The 16,360-nt window shown below is 43.2% G+C and overlaps 1 protein-coding gene across 5 annotated transcripts in view; it reads right to left on the bottom strand.

Moving 5' to 3' along the window:
• LTBP4 (latent transforming growth factor beta binding protein 4) overlaps positions 1 to 16,360 on the bottom strand; it is a 1,439,220-nt gene that overhangs the window by 950,389 nt on the left and 472,471 nt on the right. The window lies entirely within an intron of this gene.

Raw genomic sequence — 16,360 nt, forward strand, 5'->3', positions numbered from 1 at the left:
GAAACAGGAACCCATTCGAATGAGGCCACAAGAAGTAAGTGAGCTTAGTTCATTTAATTGACAGCATGCATGCAGGCTCACGGTCAGGAATGCAATTTCACAGAATAAAACGCCAAACATGTTTCGGGAATGTCCCTTCCTCAGCAGCGTTGTCAGTGGGAAAAGAAAACCCATTACTCACGCACTTTTTAAATAATTAGTTCCTGCCCAGGTGGGCGTGGCCACTGCCATGGCCTTATGGGATCTGTAGTGCATGAGAAGTTTTACCCCCGTGGGTGCGCTGTCTTTTCCTTAGGTGAAGACTCATGTAAATCCCAAGTGGGTTGAAGTGCAGTCGTGGCGTGAGACTGTCCTGCTTTACTGTTGTCAATAGAGCACAAGACTTACATCCCCTGTAGACGTCAGCTCCTTCTTCCTTATCAGCCACCAGGTGGTTTCGACATGGACCCGCAACAGCGGTGGGCCTCTTTCACGACCGGGCTGGCCGTCAAAATATTCACACGAAACAGGAACCCATTCGAATGAGGCCACAAGAAGTAAGTGAGCTTATTTTATATGTATAGTAGCAAGAATAAGTGGGGAACCCAATCAACCCTTAACACCTTCGACGCTTTTGACAAAGCCAGCTCGTCATGGGCTTTACCTGCGCTACACGGATGAGGAGCTGGCTTTGTCACGTTGGCTGGGATTTTCAGAATTCAGCACCCAGCGGGGAAAACCCATAGCACCCAAGGTGTTAAAGGGGCATATTTACAAGCCCCTATTGCCACAGGAACGTCACAACCCTAACAAGTCAAAAGGAAATCTCAAAATTGCAGAAGGAAATGGATTCAAGACTGGAGAAATACGAAAAAGAAATTGAAGAGAGTAAACAAAGATAGTTTAGAAGGGATGAAAGAGATTATCTGGAAGGAAGGATACTTACATTCGCCAAGAGGTTTGAAACCTTAAAGAAAAACTACCCTCTACAACAAGCAAGGATAACTGTAGAAAGCACAAGTGAATCCGACTTAAGTGAAGGTGAATTGACTGGAGCAAGTGGATCCAGCAAAATGTCTTTTTTAGAGGAAGTACGTCTAATGAATTTGGACAAATCGCTGTCAAGAGGAGGGGGCCGTGGAAGAACAATAACAGAGGACAAGGAAGAGGAATAAGAAACAGCTCACCAGCACCAGAAAAACAAGATGGGCAAAACAAAAGAAAACAATATGCATTGCGCAGTCAGAAGCAATAGATAATAATCTAACAGTGAACCTCTCTAAGCATGTTTTAACCACAGATGAAATTTCTTTACTAAACAAACAACTATCTTTCTGCCCGGAAAATCACTATAATACATGGATGTCAGGATTGACTTCTACAAGTATGTCAGAAAGTTGAAGCTGGCAAAGGTCCAAAAGCAACAAACCGGCAGAAGAAATAAACGAAGGGACATCCAATATAGTAAATGCACCCATGTTGACAATCGATCAAGCACCAGACCTCAAAAATATGTTTGATTTACTCTATAATTTAGAGGAAGATGAGATGACCGAAACACAAATTCTAGAAACATTGGAGATTCAACCAGTTAAAAGACAAGAAAGTGGTTTGAAGAAAAAGTCTAAGTACTGCCCAGTCCTTTCACCGGGGAATTGATTTGATCTATTTTCAGACGCAATTATTGAAGAATTGGAAAAGATGCCAACAAAACGGAATTCAAACAAAAGGGAAAACTTAACAAGAAAAGAGAGAGAGGCCATGAAGAAGTTAATGGAGAGCAATGAGGTCACGATAAAACCCGCAGACAAAGGGGGAAACATCGTCCTAATGAACACAACAGATTATAAGAAGGAAGCTATGAGGCAATTGAATGATGTAAACAACTATCAAAGACTGAACCAGAATCCAATAAATAAAATGGTGTTGGAGTTAAATCATCATTTGGAGGACTGGCACAAACAAAATCTATTAAGTGACGATGAAGTAAAATTGCTAACCACAGACCTCCCCATGATACCCACCATCTACTTTGTTCCGAAGATTCATAAAACAATGGAAAATCCACCAGGGAGGCCGATCATGTCTTCATGCAAATCCATATATGAAAATTTATCAAAATATGTAGCTCAATACTTGGCCCCATAGCACAAAGTATGAGCTCATACATAAAGGACACTGGAGACTTTCTACGCACATTGTCTGGTATCATATGGAATGAAGACTTCCTACTAGTAACAATAGACGCAGTGTCACTATACACTTCTATAAGACATGAAGTGGGCCTGGAAGCGTGCAAATTCTTTCTTAAAGAACGAAGCATCATGGAATTAAAACATTCGGAAATGCTAATTACAATGATACAGATTTGTCTATCCAACAACATCTTCACATTCAACAAAGAGCTGTTTAAACAATGTTGTGGCACAGCCATGGGCATTTCGTTTTCTCCCAATTTTGCAAACATAACAATGGGATGGTGGGAGAGGGAAATAGCATGGAACTTAGAAAATCAGGAAGAACTGGATCGGATAGTACTATTGGTCAGATTTATAGACAACCTATTTTTGATATGGGATGGTACACAACAGCAATTTGACAAATACTTTTTGAAATTAAACAACAATAAAATAGATCTGACTTTCACATGCACTAGAAATCGAAATGAAATCGAATTTTTGGACACCAAAATCTATATAGAAAATGACCAACTACATTCTACACTATTCCGGAAGCAAACAGCCACAAACAGTATATTACATGGCACAAGTTTCCACCCAAAAGCCCTCCTAGAAAGCATCCCCCATGGAGAAATGATCCGAATGAAACGCAACTGTTCAAAGAAGGGATATGCGGAAGAAAAAATAGATGACACTATGAAAAGATTAAGAACTAGAGGATATCACGAAACAACATTGAGAATATCTAAAAAACGGGCAGAAAAGAAAACAAGAGAAGAAACATTGATTCAAAAAGTGAAAGAAAAATCGCAACAGGAACAACAAGCACCAAGATTCATTACAACATACAGCAAGGAGAGTAACAGCATTAGAAATAAAATCAAAAAGAACTGGCATCTGATATCTGGGGATCCAGATATTGGCAAACTACTAGATCACACCCGAATGTCACCTACAGAAAAGCAAGATCATTAAAAGACATACTAGTGCACAGTCACTTTCAAGAGAAACCATCTACGAACTGGTTAAAAAATCAACAAAAGGGATTCAAAAAGTGCAACGTATGCAAGGCCTGCAAAATTGGCAGGAATATGAAAACAATACAGGAACCAAATGGGAATGTGATCGCAATTGAACAAAACATCTCCTGCACATCACAATTTGTTGTATATGTAATAGAATGTAACTGCAGCATGAAATACATAGGCAGCACAACCTGTATGGTAAAAAAACGTGTCTTAGAACACATTTGTGCTGTCAAAAATGGAAATATGGCCTATGCTACAGCTAAACAGTTAGATGAATGCCAAAAAGGGAACTGGAAAGCAATGACGTATTATGGAATACACATGATCCCCCCAGGAGAACGAGGAGGGGACCGAATTAAGAAATTAAGCTAGATTGAATCCAAATACATTGTTCGACTCAGAACCAAGTTCCACAGAGGAATACATTTCGATGAGGAACTTTATGTACACCTTGGATAAAAGAAAAACAAGTAACACACTGGCAGGAACCTGAAGAACCAAATGCTTCTACAAGGAACATTGGGGTACTAAACCCAGTAACAAACTGAAGTTCAAATAGTACATGGAACAATTGGATACTATACCAAGAACTGTAAATATGAACAATGTGTAATGTACCAAAATGAACATGGTAACAACCAATAGAGAATGAGCGGCACTAATGCGTAAACTTGTGTAAATAGTGAAAGAGAACGGATTGTCACTGTGTAATATACTGCGCGTTTGCAATAGGTGAGTACCTTACAAAAGTACTAAAAAAGTATATAATGTATGGAAGACAATGTAAATCACCAAGAGAATACCCCCTGCACACCATATGTCCTTTTGTAAATATGTATATAGTTATCTTGAAAAAAATCACACTACAAATCCCATAATGCCTCATTGTGGCAGAAATGGGTATTTAAGGTGAAATGGAAAAGGGACTCGCTAACCATGACTAAGGCCATCCAGGCTGAAACGCGTTGGTTGAGTGGTTGTGCGGAACAAATAAAGACCATTGAGTAACCTGTTTTTGTAGTGCCGCACCATTTGTTGGAGTGAAAATTAAGTGGGGGGGTCAGGATCCGACCCTAGCGCTGGTAACCTGCTGGTGAGCGCTTATTGACTTGCAAAGGATTACATTGTGGCGAATATATATATATATATATATATATATATATATATATATATATATATATCCATACTAATATAATAAAGAGAGAGCCCAAACCTTTGAGGCGGGTAATCTCAGGAACCACAGCACCAATCACAACACCCAATACAGCGTTGGAAAGGGCAGTTGCAGCAGAAGGACATAGGCTATGCAGACGCCCACCATATACATTTAAAAGGTAAAAGAACCGTGCCCGGCAAAGTAGTCCCTTGTGGGCCTGTCTGCGTTGTGCTGTGGGCATGTGCTGGGAGCGGGACAAACGTTGGGGGCGTGTGGTACGTTCCGCCCTTCATGCCATGTCTCATATCGTGTACTAATCCCACCCTGCTCCCTTTAAATAGCCCTGCACCCCATAATCATAACCCACCCGTACTCCTTAAAATACCCCAACACCCTTAAACACTAACCCATCTTAACCCTATAAATATACCCTGTACCCCAAAACCCAAACCTATCCCTAAACCCTAAAAATACCTCTGTACCCCAAAGCCCAAACCTAGCCCTGAACCCTATAAATACCCCTGAACCTCAAAACCCAAACCTACCCCAGAACACTAAAAATACCCTTGTATCCCAAAAGCCAAACCTAGCCCTGAACCCTAAAAATACCACTGTACCCCAAAACCCAAACCTACCCCTGAACCCTAAAATACCCCTGTATCCCAAAACCCAAACCTAGCCCTGAACCCTAAAAATACCCCTGTACCCCAAAACCCAAACCTACCCCTGAACCCTGAAATACCCCTGTACCCCAAAACCCAAACCTAGCCCTGAACCCTAAAAATACCCCTGTACCCCAAAACCCAAACCTAGCCCTGAACCCTTAAAATACCCCTGTACCCCAAAACCCAAACCTAACGCTGAACCCTAAAAATACCCTTGTACCCCAAAACCCATACCTATCCCTAAACCCTAAAACTACCCCTGTACTCCATAACCCAAAACTATACTGAACCCTTAAAATACCCAAACACCGCAAAACATATACCTCAGTACCCCAAAACATGTACCCCTATACCCATACTCACCTTATCCAAACATTTAAAAAAACATGCTTTTACCATTCATGCATTTACAACGAATTTCGTTGTAAATGTATGCGTGGTAAAAGCATATAAAATGTAATGCCGTGCGTTATAATTTCATTGCGGAGTCATGGTACTTTTGTAATGAAAGTATGCGGAAAGAAAGTTGCGGAATAATGGGTGTTTACCCTCCCCCGGTAAGTACATTGGTTGCACGGCGGCCCACATCTCCAGCAACATACTCATATTTTTTCACAACCCATTTGAAAAATGCACAGGTCTCTCTCATTGATGGCCAGCACCGACATGCACTTTTAGACACACCTCCCGCCACAAGTTCTAGAATTGCAAACTTTAGAGCTGGGGAGCTACGTTCGAATCTCGGCACAGCTCAACATCCTGTGATTCCAGGCAAATCGCTTTGTCTCCCCTTGCCTATCACAAATGAATGTAATGTAAATTGTGCTCATGCCATGTTGTCGAGTTTGCGCTATATATAATATTGCAAGGAAAAATAAAGTAGGGAAACTCAAGTTCACACACTACTGAACGCGCAACCTTAAGTGCATCAGCAGTGCACTGTGAATCGGAGCGTTTCACAGGCCTGCCACAGATAAGAAATGCTATCAAAACGAAATCCTACAAAACAATATACTACTGACCGGCAGCAATTCATACCCGGACAACATCGGGACGGGCTGCTAGTTTATATATATAGCACCCCGCCCCAACGTTGTCCGGTATGAATTGCTGCCCGCCAGTAGTATATTGTTTTGTAGGATTTCATTTTGATAGCATTTCTTATCTGTAACCGGCCTGTGAAACGCTCCGATTCACAGTGCACTGTTGATGCACTTAATAGTGCGCGTTCAGTAGTGTGTGAACTTAAGTTTCCCTACTTTATTTTTCCTTGCAATATTATGTAGCGCGAACTTGACAACATGGCATGAGCACAATTTACATTACAAAAGAACACATTCATTTGTGGTAGGCACGGGGAGACAAAGCGATTTGCCTGGAATCACAGGGTGTTGAGCTGATGCCGAGATTCGAACGTAGCTCCCCAGCTCTAAAGTTCACGATTCTAGAACTTGTGGCGGTAGGGGTGTCTAAAAGTGTATGTCGGTGCTGGCCATCAATGAGAGAGACCTGTGCATTTTTCAAATGGGTAGTAAAAAAATATGAGTATGTTGCTGGAGATGTGGGTCGCCATGCCACCAATGTACTTACCGGGAGAGGGTAAACACCCATTATTCCGCACCTTTCTTTCCGCATACCATCACTCTGCATACTTTAATTACGAAAGTACCATGACTCCGCAATGCCATTATAACGCATGGCATTACATTTTATATGCTTTTACCACGCATACATTTACAACGAAATTCGTTGTAAATGCATGAATGGTAAAAGCATGTTTTTTTTTAATGTTTGGATAAGGTAAGTATGGGTATAGGGGTATATGTTTTGGGGTACTGAGGTATATGTTTTGGGGTGTTTGGCTATTTTAAGGGTTCAGATATAGTTTTTGGTTATGTGGTACAGGGGTAGTTTTAGGGTTTACGGATAGGTATGGGTTTGGGGTACAGGGGTATTTTTAGGGTTCAGGGCTAGGTTTGGGTTTTGGGGTATAGAGGTAATTTTAGGGTTCAGGGGTAGGTTTGGGTTTTGGGGTACAGGGGTATTTTAAGGGTTCAGGGCTAGATTTGGGTTTTGGGGTACCGAGGTAATTTTAGGGTTCAGGGCTAGGTTTGGGATTTGGGGTACAGGGGTATTTTAGGGTTCAGGGGTAGGTTTGGGTTTTGGGGTACAGGTTTTTTTTAGGGTTCAGGGCTAGGTTTGGGGTACAGGGGTGTTTTTACGGTTCAGGGGTAGGTTTGGGTTTTGGGGTACAGGGGTATTTTAAGGGTTCAGGGCTAGGTTTGGGTTTTGGGGAACAGGGGTATTTTAGGGTTCAGGGGTAGGTTTGGGTTTTGGGGTACAGTGGTATTTTTAGGATTCAGGGCTAGGTTTGGGTTTTGGGGTACATGGGTATTTTTAGGGTTCAGGGGTAGGTTTGGGTTTTGAGACACAGGGGTATTTATAGGGTTCAGGGCTAGGTTTGGGTTTTGGGATACAGGGGTATTTTTAGGGTTTAGGGATAGGTTTGGGTTTTGGGGTACAGGGTATATTTATAGGGTTAAGGTAGGTTAGTGTTTAAGGGTGTTGGGGTATTTTAAGGAGTACGGGTGGGTTATGATTATGGGGTGCAGGGGTATTTAAAGGGAGCAGGGTGGGATTAGCACACGATATGAGACATGGCATGAAGGGCGGACCGTACCACACGCCCCAGCACACGCCCACAGCACAATGCAGACACGCCCACAAGGGACTACTTTGCTGGAACGGTTCTTTTACATTTTAAATGTATATGGTGGGCGTCTGCATAGCCTATGTCCTTCTGCTGCAACTGCCCTTTCCAACGTTGTATTGGGTGTTGTGATTGGTGCTGTGGTTCCTGAGATTACCCGCCTCAAAGGTTTGGGCTCTCTCTTTATTATATTAGTATAGATATATATATATATATATATATATATATATATATATATATATATATATATATATATATATATATATATATATATATATATATATATATATATATATATATATATATATATATGGCACAACACTCCAACTTATCCAAGTCGAAAAATGGCGAGCACACTGGAATCGGATTGAAAAATATTTATTGCAAACCCCCCTTCACCCCTGACAGACGCGTTTCGCTACTCTAGCTTCGTCAGTGTCAGTTTGTTAGTGTAAAAAAGCGCTGTTTTAAACCCATAGGCCACTTCACAAATCATTGACATAGATGATGTTTGTAAATAGCCAACGTGGCGGCCATCTTTTAGTATATGTTCGTTCTTAACATATAGTTTAAAAACATCGCACAATCAAATACTTTGGGGCAGATTTATGAGGCCCTTGCGCCTCCTTGCGCCGCAATTGCGTCACTTAATGTGACGCAACGGCGGCGCAAACAATGCGCCCTATTTACAATGTGACGCATCTAGGAGATGCGTCACGTTGGAAAGCCCTGCGCCATAAGGAGCGTTCCTGCGCAGGGGGGGGGCGTTCCTGCGCAGGAACGCCTCCTTAAAGTGGCTGAGTGAAATCTATGAGATTTCACTCAATCACTTTCTGCGTCGATTCCTTACGCCTGCTTGAAGCAGGCGTAAGGGTGACGCACCAGGCATTGAAGAGGTGGCTCCTGTGCATTGCAGGAGTCATGTCGCACTTGCGACATGACTCCTGCAATGCGCCGCCCGTACGCCGAGAGATGCGTCACGCATCTTCACTTACTTGCACCATGGTGCGCCGCATCATAAATGCGGCGCACCATGGGTGGCGCAGCAGTGGCGCACTGTGGCGCATGTTAACTGGCGCATCCCTGGGGATGCGCCAGTTAACATAAATCTGCCCCAAAGTGCTTAGTGCTCATTAAAAAACATACCAATAACAAACATTTCATACTATTATATACATACCGATTAAATTGATATTAATGGAGACACAATAGGCAGTTTCAAGGTCAAATATTGTACCATATCTCATACACTTTATGTTGTTTTCTTTGGGGGATGTATTCCCGATTGGCACTATTTATAAGTGTGATCGACCTCAATATAACTGTCTATGGTCTCTCCTGTTTTGTAACCCTGTATGGGCAAATCTCCTTTTATTAATCAATTTTCAGCTTGTGGCGAGCTGAAGACAGTCCTGGGTGTGGCGGGAGTATTTAAATTTCTCATGGTTACAGTTAGAGTATGGATATATAAAGTTAAAAGATACATGATCCCATGCGTTTATATTTAGAGGTGGACCCACAGCTCCTCGTCATTATTCAGGCCCCTCGGTGTCATGGTTTTTAGATCGATTATATATCTAGACTCCAAGATCCTTAGTGCCTTTTCTCTGTCCCCCCCTCGTTCTTGACGGTTTACTTGATCTATACAATAGAAGCTTACCAGATCTCTGTCGCTCTGATGACATTCGGCGAAATGGCGAGCTACCGGATAAGTTCTATCTTTATTGGCAATAGCCCGCATATGTTCTAGGATCCTAAGCTTCGTGGGGTTGATGGTACTCCCAATATACCTTCTCTTGCAGGGGCACTCTAGACAGTAGATGGTGAACTCTGAGTTGCAGTTTAACAATTTTGTGATCTTTCTGTAAGGTCTACCTTCTCCTGTTCTATCCGGATACTCTAAGGTTTTTCTACTCCCTTTGCAGGCTTTGCAGCGAAGACAGGGGAAAACCCCTTTCAGGTTGGACACATTAACTGGCTTTAGTTTTGTGGAATAGTGACTGCGGACCAGGTGATCTGATAATGACTGGCAGTGTTGATAAGTTATTAATGGTTGCTGCGTAAGGTGCTTCTTCAGAATGCTGTCAGTCATCAAGATGTGCCAGTTTTTTCTTAAGATATGGACTAGATCACCAGACCTGGTATTAAATTTGGTGATCATTCTCACCTCGTCCTCCACCTTTGGCACAGCTTTAGGCACCAGGAGATCCCTCCTGTTGACTGTAGCTGCCTTAATCAAAGCCTGCTGTAGTAAACTATTGGAGTATCCCCTACTTAGGAATCTGTCATTTGCCTTAAATTTGGCTTCTTGGAAATCAGTTTCCACTGAGCAGTTTCTTTTCAGGCGTAACAGCTCGCCATAGGGTACATTTCTTACAAGACTCTTTGGGTGATAACTAGCTGCATGCAAAACTGCATTACCCGCTGTCGGTTCCTGTAGAGTTTCGTTTGTAGAGTATTGTTCTTTATATAAATCTCCAAATCCAAATAGCAAATACTACTGCACTTATAGTGCTAGTAAACTTCAAGTTCTTGGTGTTATTATTTAGCTTGGTGATGTAATCCTCAGCCGAGGTACGATCCCCCCGCCGAGAAAAATATATATATATATATATAAATATAGTAGCAAGAAAAAGTGGGGAACCCAATCAAGCCTTTGAGGCTTGGGTGATGAATATATTGACAGGTAGTTGTGCCCACAAGAGATTTCTTTAAATGCCCTCAATTTGACATGTAGTATACAGAACAATGATCGCAAGCTCAATTTACTAGCTTACAACTGATTAATCAAAAATGTAATTTGTTCATTTGAATAAATCTGCTGCAGATATTCTTTAAACGGGTGTACATTTTTCAAAATGCAAAATTTATGATGAAAAAAGATTTATTAAAGGGTACAAAAGACTAAAACAACACACAGTGACGGAGATTTACAACTGATTCGTTATTACAAACACCTCATGATCACTAGTGTGAGCATCTTTTCCTAACAATATGAACAGAAGGAAAATGAAACTGGTCAACACAGAAGACAATTCCTTGAGGAGGATGAATCACAGAGGAAATAGATGTGGTTGTCAACGTCTCGGTCTGTATAGTGTGAACATCAGTTAGACCATCTTCAGGACGATGAATTTAAGTGTTGAATGGCCCTCATGAAAATTCCATCGGTAATTATCAATCGTGACTACATCTGTTTTTGGTGAAAACCTTCCTGGTCTCCGGCACCATAAAGGAAGCTATTGAAAAGCTGTCATAATTGACAGGTCCGAACAGTTTATGTGACCCGCATGAAGCAATCCTCAAGGATTTGCTTCGCCTTGTGCTGGCAACATTCTAGCAAATAGTGGGGCTCTGCCCCTCTGACATGCCGCTGTCCCTGCAGTCGGCGTCCACTGAGTGCATTTAAAGAAATTCCTTGTAAATAAGGCACTCTTTCACGCTATACTTAGCTCGAAAGGGTTGGGCAATGGGCGTTGCGGTGGGCGTAACAATGTAACACCCATTGATTTTGATGCTGTCCCATATTTACAAGGGTGGCAAAAATATGGGGCAGTGTCAAAACTAAGACCAGGGAAAATCTGGTCTTAAACAGGCGCAGCGAGCAGAAATGTTTTATTTCTCCTCCTTTTTGCTGTTTCTATGTGTGCTGCATTGTGCAGCACAATTAGAAACAGACAAACGCCATTGATTGTTTATGTGCAGGGAATGTCGATTACTGCACGTAAAGAATCATTGTAAAAATTACGAGTTGCAACTTCTATGTGTGCTGCATTGCAGAACACATAGACGTTACAATTCACCATTTCAGTGTGTTTATGTGCAGCAAGGGACACCTTCCTGCATATAAACAATCTTCTCCTGCAACGCAAACACCCGTGTACTATGGTTCAAGGGCAGCTGCATTGGCGCTAGGCAGCTTAATGTAGCGCTAGTGCAAGGGGAAATGAAGGGGTGCAGCGTATTGTTGTAAATACAGTGCAGACTGCGTTTCGGAAGTGGCAGAGCGCATCATTAACCAACCAGGCTCATGCCGCACTCCGACACTTCATTGTAAATATGCCCCTCTATGTCATTTTTAACTGTTGGAAAGTGCTGATAAATCGCCCCCTAGCCTCAACGCACACTCCGTACATACTCACACTTGTGTTAGGGAAGGCTGCCCTACAAAGGAATGACCTTTCTCAGGTATGCTCATGCAGAAACGTATTCCACCTGCCTGTGAGTCAAGCGGCAGCTAATGGTGCCCAGGCCTCATCATCTGAGCTTGTTGCCTCTCACCACAGATACCATTTCTGACCTGGAGTTTCACAAGAATTGAACCTTAAGCACTGGGGCCTGATGGACCAACATGGCTACTGCAAGATCTCTCGCCCATCTCACAAACCATCCTGAAATTCACTCCCAGGGTATGTAGGAACAGGCGACTGAAGTGTATTTCAGGCTTCTAGGCAACAGAGTATACATTGGGATAACATCCAATCTAAACCTTTCTGTACTCCCTGTGGTGTGCCGCAGGGATCTGCAGTGTCACCTACACTGTTTAATATATATGTTGCTCCACTTGCCACAACTATTCGAAAGTATGGTCTTTCGTTGGTCTCATATGCAGACAACTCACAGATCGTCATCTCTGTATCCAAACAGTCTGAGGACACTGCTGTCAACTTCCATGCCTGTCTGACTTAGATTATGAAATGGATGAGTCGTAATTACCTGAAGATCAAGACTGATAAGACCGAGGTGATGGAGTTTGGCAATGGGCCTTCCGTGTGGAATTCAACATGGTGGCCGGCTGATGCAGGTCATTGTTCCACCCCCTTCAATAAATTTAAGAACCGTGGTCTTATTTTCGATGACCAGCTCAACTCGGCAGGCCAGATCAACAGTGTAACTTCCTCCTGCTTCTTCATATTGAAGCATCTCAGGAAGATATTTCCCTTTAGCCCCAATGATCTGAGGAAATCAGTGGTAGTGGCCCTTGTCCTCTCGCGCTTAGATTATTGCAATGCGCTCTAGATAGGCATTGATAAAGCCCAGAGGTTAAAATTACAATTGATCCAAAAAAACGCTGCTGCTCGGCTATTGTTAAACATCCCTAGAGGACATCCCACTTCTGCCGCTATCCGCTCTTTGCACTGGCTTCCGATTCAGCAAAGGACGGAGTTTATGTCTGATCCATAAGACACTATTCGGTGGAGGGGCGGCCGATTTTCAGAATCTTTTCTCTTGGTATACCCCTACCAGAAACCTTAGATTACACCGATACTGGATTTGTTTGTATCCCCGAGATTCGTAAAGCCTGATGGGGAGGCAGAAGTCTCTCACATTGCGCTGCAAAACTGTGGAATCAGCTACCCATTTCCATGAGACTAATGTCTAATAGGCTTCTTTTTAGGAAGGCATTAAAAACATGATTGTTTCCACCTTTTTAAATATCAACTATAGCCGCTACCACTTACTATCTCTCTTTTTTGCAGCGCCAAGACGCCTCGGCATTCGACCGCTTTACAAAACCATATCCTATCCTGTGCTATATTCTCTTAAAGTAAACATCTAACTAAGCCTTGAGCAAACACATACGAGGAATCAGATAACTTTCAAAATGTTCCTACTGACTTTAACATAATTAGATGTGCTTCAGTACAGAGAAGTAAAAAACGTATCTTATGTTATGATATTCACATTTATATAGTGCCAAGCATCACGTAAATAGCAAGGCAGCCCATTCTGCATGTGGGCACCCTAGTGTGTGACTCTGGGCATTAGTGCAGCAAGGATGCTATGGGTCGTGGTGCAAGCAAACAACATTGATCCCCATGACTGCTGGGCAGTTACATACAGCAATTATCTGGTTTCAATGGGCCCCTCGGGGCTCTTGGCACCGGCGCCACTGCACCTACTGCACCCATGGTAACTAGGTCCTTCATTCTGAGAAGAACATCAGTCTGTGACAGTTTCCAATGAGCTGCAGTCTAAAATCCTAAATATAGTTTCTTTGTTTGCAAAGGAATTTTCTAGAAGGCTCTCAAATTCTGAAAAGCGTCTACATATTCCTCTCGTCTTATTGTTGCCTGTAAGCCCATGCACTTTAGAGTTAATGCAGACGTAGAAGGCTCTCAAATTCTGAAAAGCGTCTACATATTCCTCTCGTCTTAATGTTGCCTGTAAGCCCATGCACTTTAGAGTTAATGCAGACGTGCCATCTGGAAAACAGGGTGGAGCGGAGCAACTCTGTTTGTCGACCTCAATGACGTACTCGTTGTACTGTGCGGCAAGCACGAAGGAACAACACGCAAGCCTTTGAAATGCTTGACTTTATCCTTCGATTGATTCCCAGTAAGGACATGAGAACTATTCCACGCCTCTTGATTTAAATACTTAAATCAATTTTAGAGAAAGCGTGCTGGCCAGCATGGCGGTTCTCAATGGCCCATAGTTCTGTGTTAAAAGGAACTACAGGCCTCTCAGTATTTCAGCATTTTTCCTATCCAGCTCACACAGTATAATATAGATTATTTGGGCTGGTGCGCCATCTAGTGCCCATTTACAGTCACTGCCAAAAGATCTCTGAGGACAAATCTAAGTGAGAATGGATTTTTAATTTTAACCAGGGGTGGGAGAAATCAAGAATGTTGTCCACACTAATAGGAGCACTTTTGCTAAAATCACCACCAAATTACGTGGAATACATGGACCCCTAACATAGCCCCCTGGACCTAAAGCGGGCGCATGCCCTTCCTAAAATATAACAGGCATGAATACTAGAAAAAGCTATTGGTTCCCCAGTTTTCGAGCCGAGAGATGTAGGTTCAAGTATGGCGTCAAGACAGTATTATGTGTAAGGCCAGTATCTACAGGAAAGTAGACACACTAGTTTCATGGTCGAGGCAGTGTATGTGGCACGGTACTGCAATATCCTGTAGATGTTATGTAGTTTCCAATTATAAATGTTACAATAATGCGGCACATGCGTTCAAAAAGTGGGGCAACATTTTTGGCCAGATTCTGTCAGGTGGCAACAATGTAGATTCAACAGAGTTGTATCGCTGCCAAGGTTTCATATTGCTATGTGGGACATTTTCCTAATTTTAGTGTAATTATGAGTGGTATTTCAACAACTAGGGGGCAGATTTATGTTAACTGGCGCATCCCCGGGGATGCGCCAGTTAATGTGCACCACAGTGCGCCACAGCTCCGCCACCCATGGTGCGCCGCATTTATAATGCAGCGCACCATGGTGCAAAAACGGCACAGATGCGTGACGCATCTGTGCCGGAAAGGTGGCGCATTGCTGGAGTTGCGTCGCAAGCGCGATGCAGCTCCAGCAAGGCTCGGGGGTGCCCCATCTACACAATGCTGCGTCAAGACCTACGCCTGCTTCAAGCAGGCGCAGGGTTTTGACGCAGCATTGGCCTGAAAGTGACTGAGTGAAATCTCATAGATTTCACTCAGCCACTTTCAGGAGGCGTTCCTGCGCAGGAACGCCCCCCTGCGCAGGAACGCCTCCTTATGGCGCAGGGCTTTACAACGTGACGCATCTCCTAGATGCGTCACGTTGTAAATAGGGCACATTGTTTGCGCCACCGTTGCGTCAAATAAAGTGACGCAATTGCAGCGCAAAGAGGCACAAGGGCATCATAAATCTGCCCCTAGGTGTGGTGCCGCCGAGCTCTTTGCCCGGCCGGTTTTCGTCCGATTTTGTTACGGGGCCGATTTTGCTGCAAAAACGGCCCTGTAACAAAAAGGCCCCCAGGGGCCCCAAACCGGCCCCCCCACCCGTGCGACGCACCGGGGGATTGAGTCCGGCCCTGATGAAAGCCCTGCACGCCCAAACCAGCACGACCTGTGGCCTCCAACATGGATGTGCGGCCCCGACCACAAGAACCGCCAGACTCCATCACAGCGTCCTCTGCTGCTCTGATGTAGGAAGCACCGTAGCCGACCAATTCAGAGCAACGCGCCCTCATCTTACATGAGCGAAGCTCTACTCCCTACAAAAACTCACAGATATCTCCATCGAAAACAACGGTAGCCCCGAGGCTCCGCCACCATGGACAAAGCCAGGTGTCCGCAGAGAAAAAGAAAAAAAACAGTAGGAGGTTTCAAGGGAGGGCCTTTTATTGGAAGGGAAAGCTTGCTATTTATTGTTGTGTGGCGGAGGCTGGTAAAACCGAAACGTTAGTACATTCAAGCAAGGGAGTGACATAGGGGTAATGTATTACAAACATTTAACTACTTAATAACTTTCATTCAGGTTTCTACGACCGTTTCTACAATAAACACAATCCAAAAACTGGAATGGTCAATATTGTGAATGAGACTCACCAGCCACCTAACACAAAAGAGACATGATCCCAGTTTCTTATGGATCTCAGAGACATGTTTTACATTCTGTATTATGACATTTTGTTGAGCACTCACTCTCCACAAGACTTGGTTCAGATGGGATAGTTAGATGCTGGTTCACATCTTATCATTACAACAAGAACAAGAAACTAATGCACTGTCCGTGCATTGTTCAGATCACTCTATCTACTGGGCCCATCTTTGGAACGCACTGCCACCTCATATCCGAGTATTACCCTGGCCTAGTGAGTTCTAAACCGGTACACAGTCAAAATATCGAGTATGAAATATCG

This window comes from Lissotriton vulgaris, chromosome 9, assembly GCF_964263255.1.
Source record: "Lissotriton vulgaris chromosome 9, aLisVul1.2, whole genome shotgun sequence".
In the NCBI taxonomy this organism is placed as follows: domain Eukaryota; kingdom Metazoa; phylum Chordata; class Amphibia; order Caudata; family Salamandridae; genus Lissotriton; species Lissotriton vulgaris.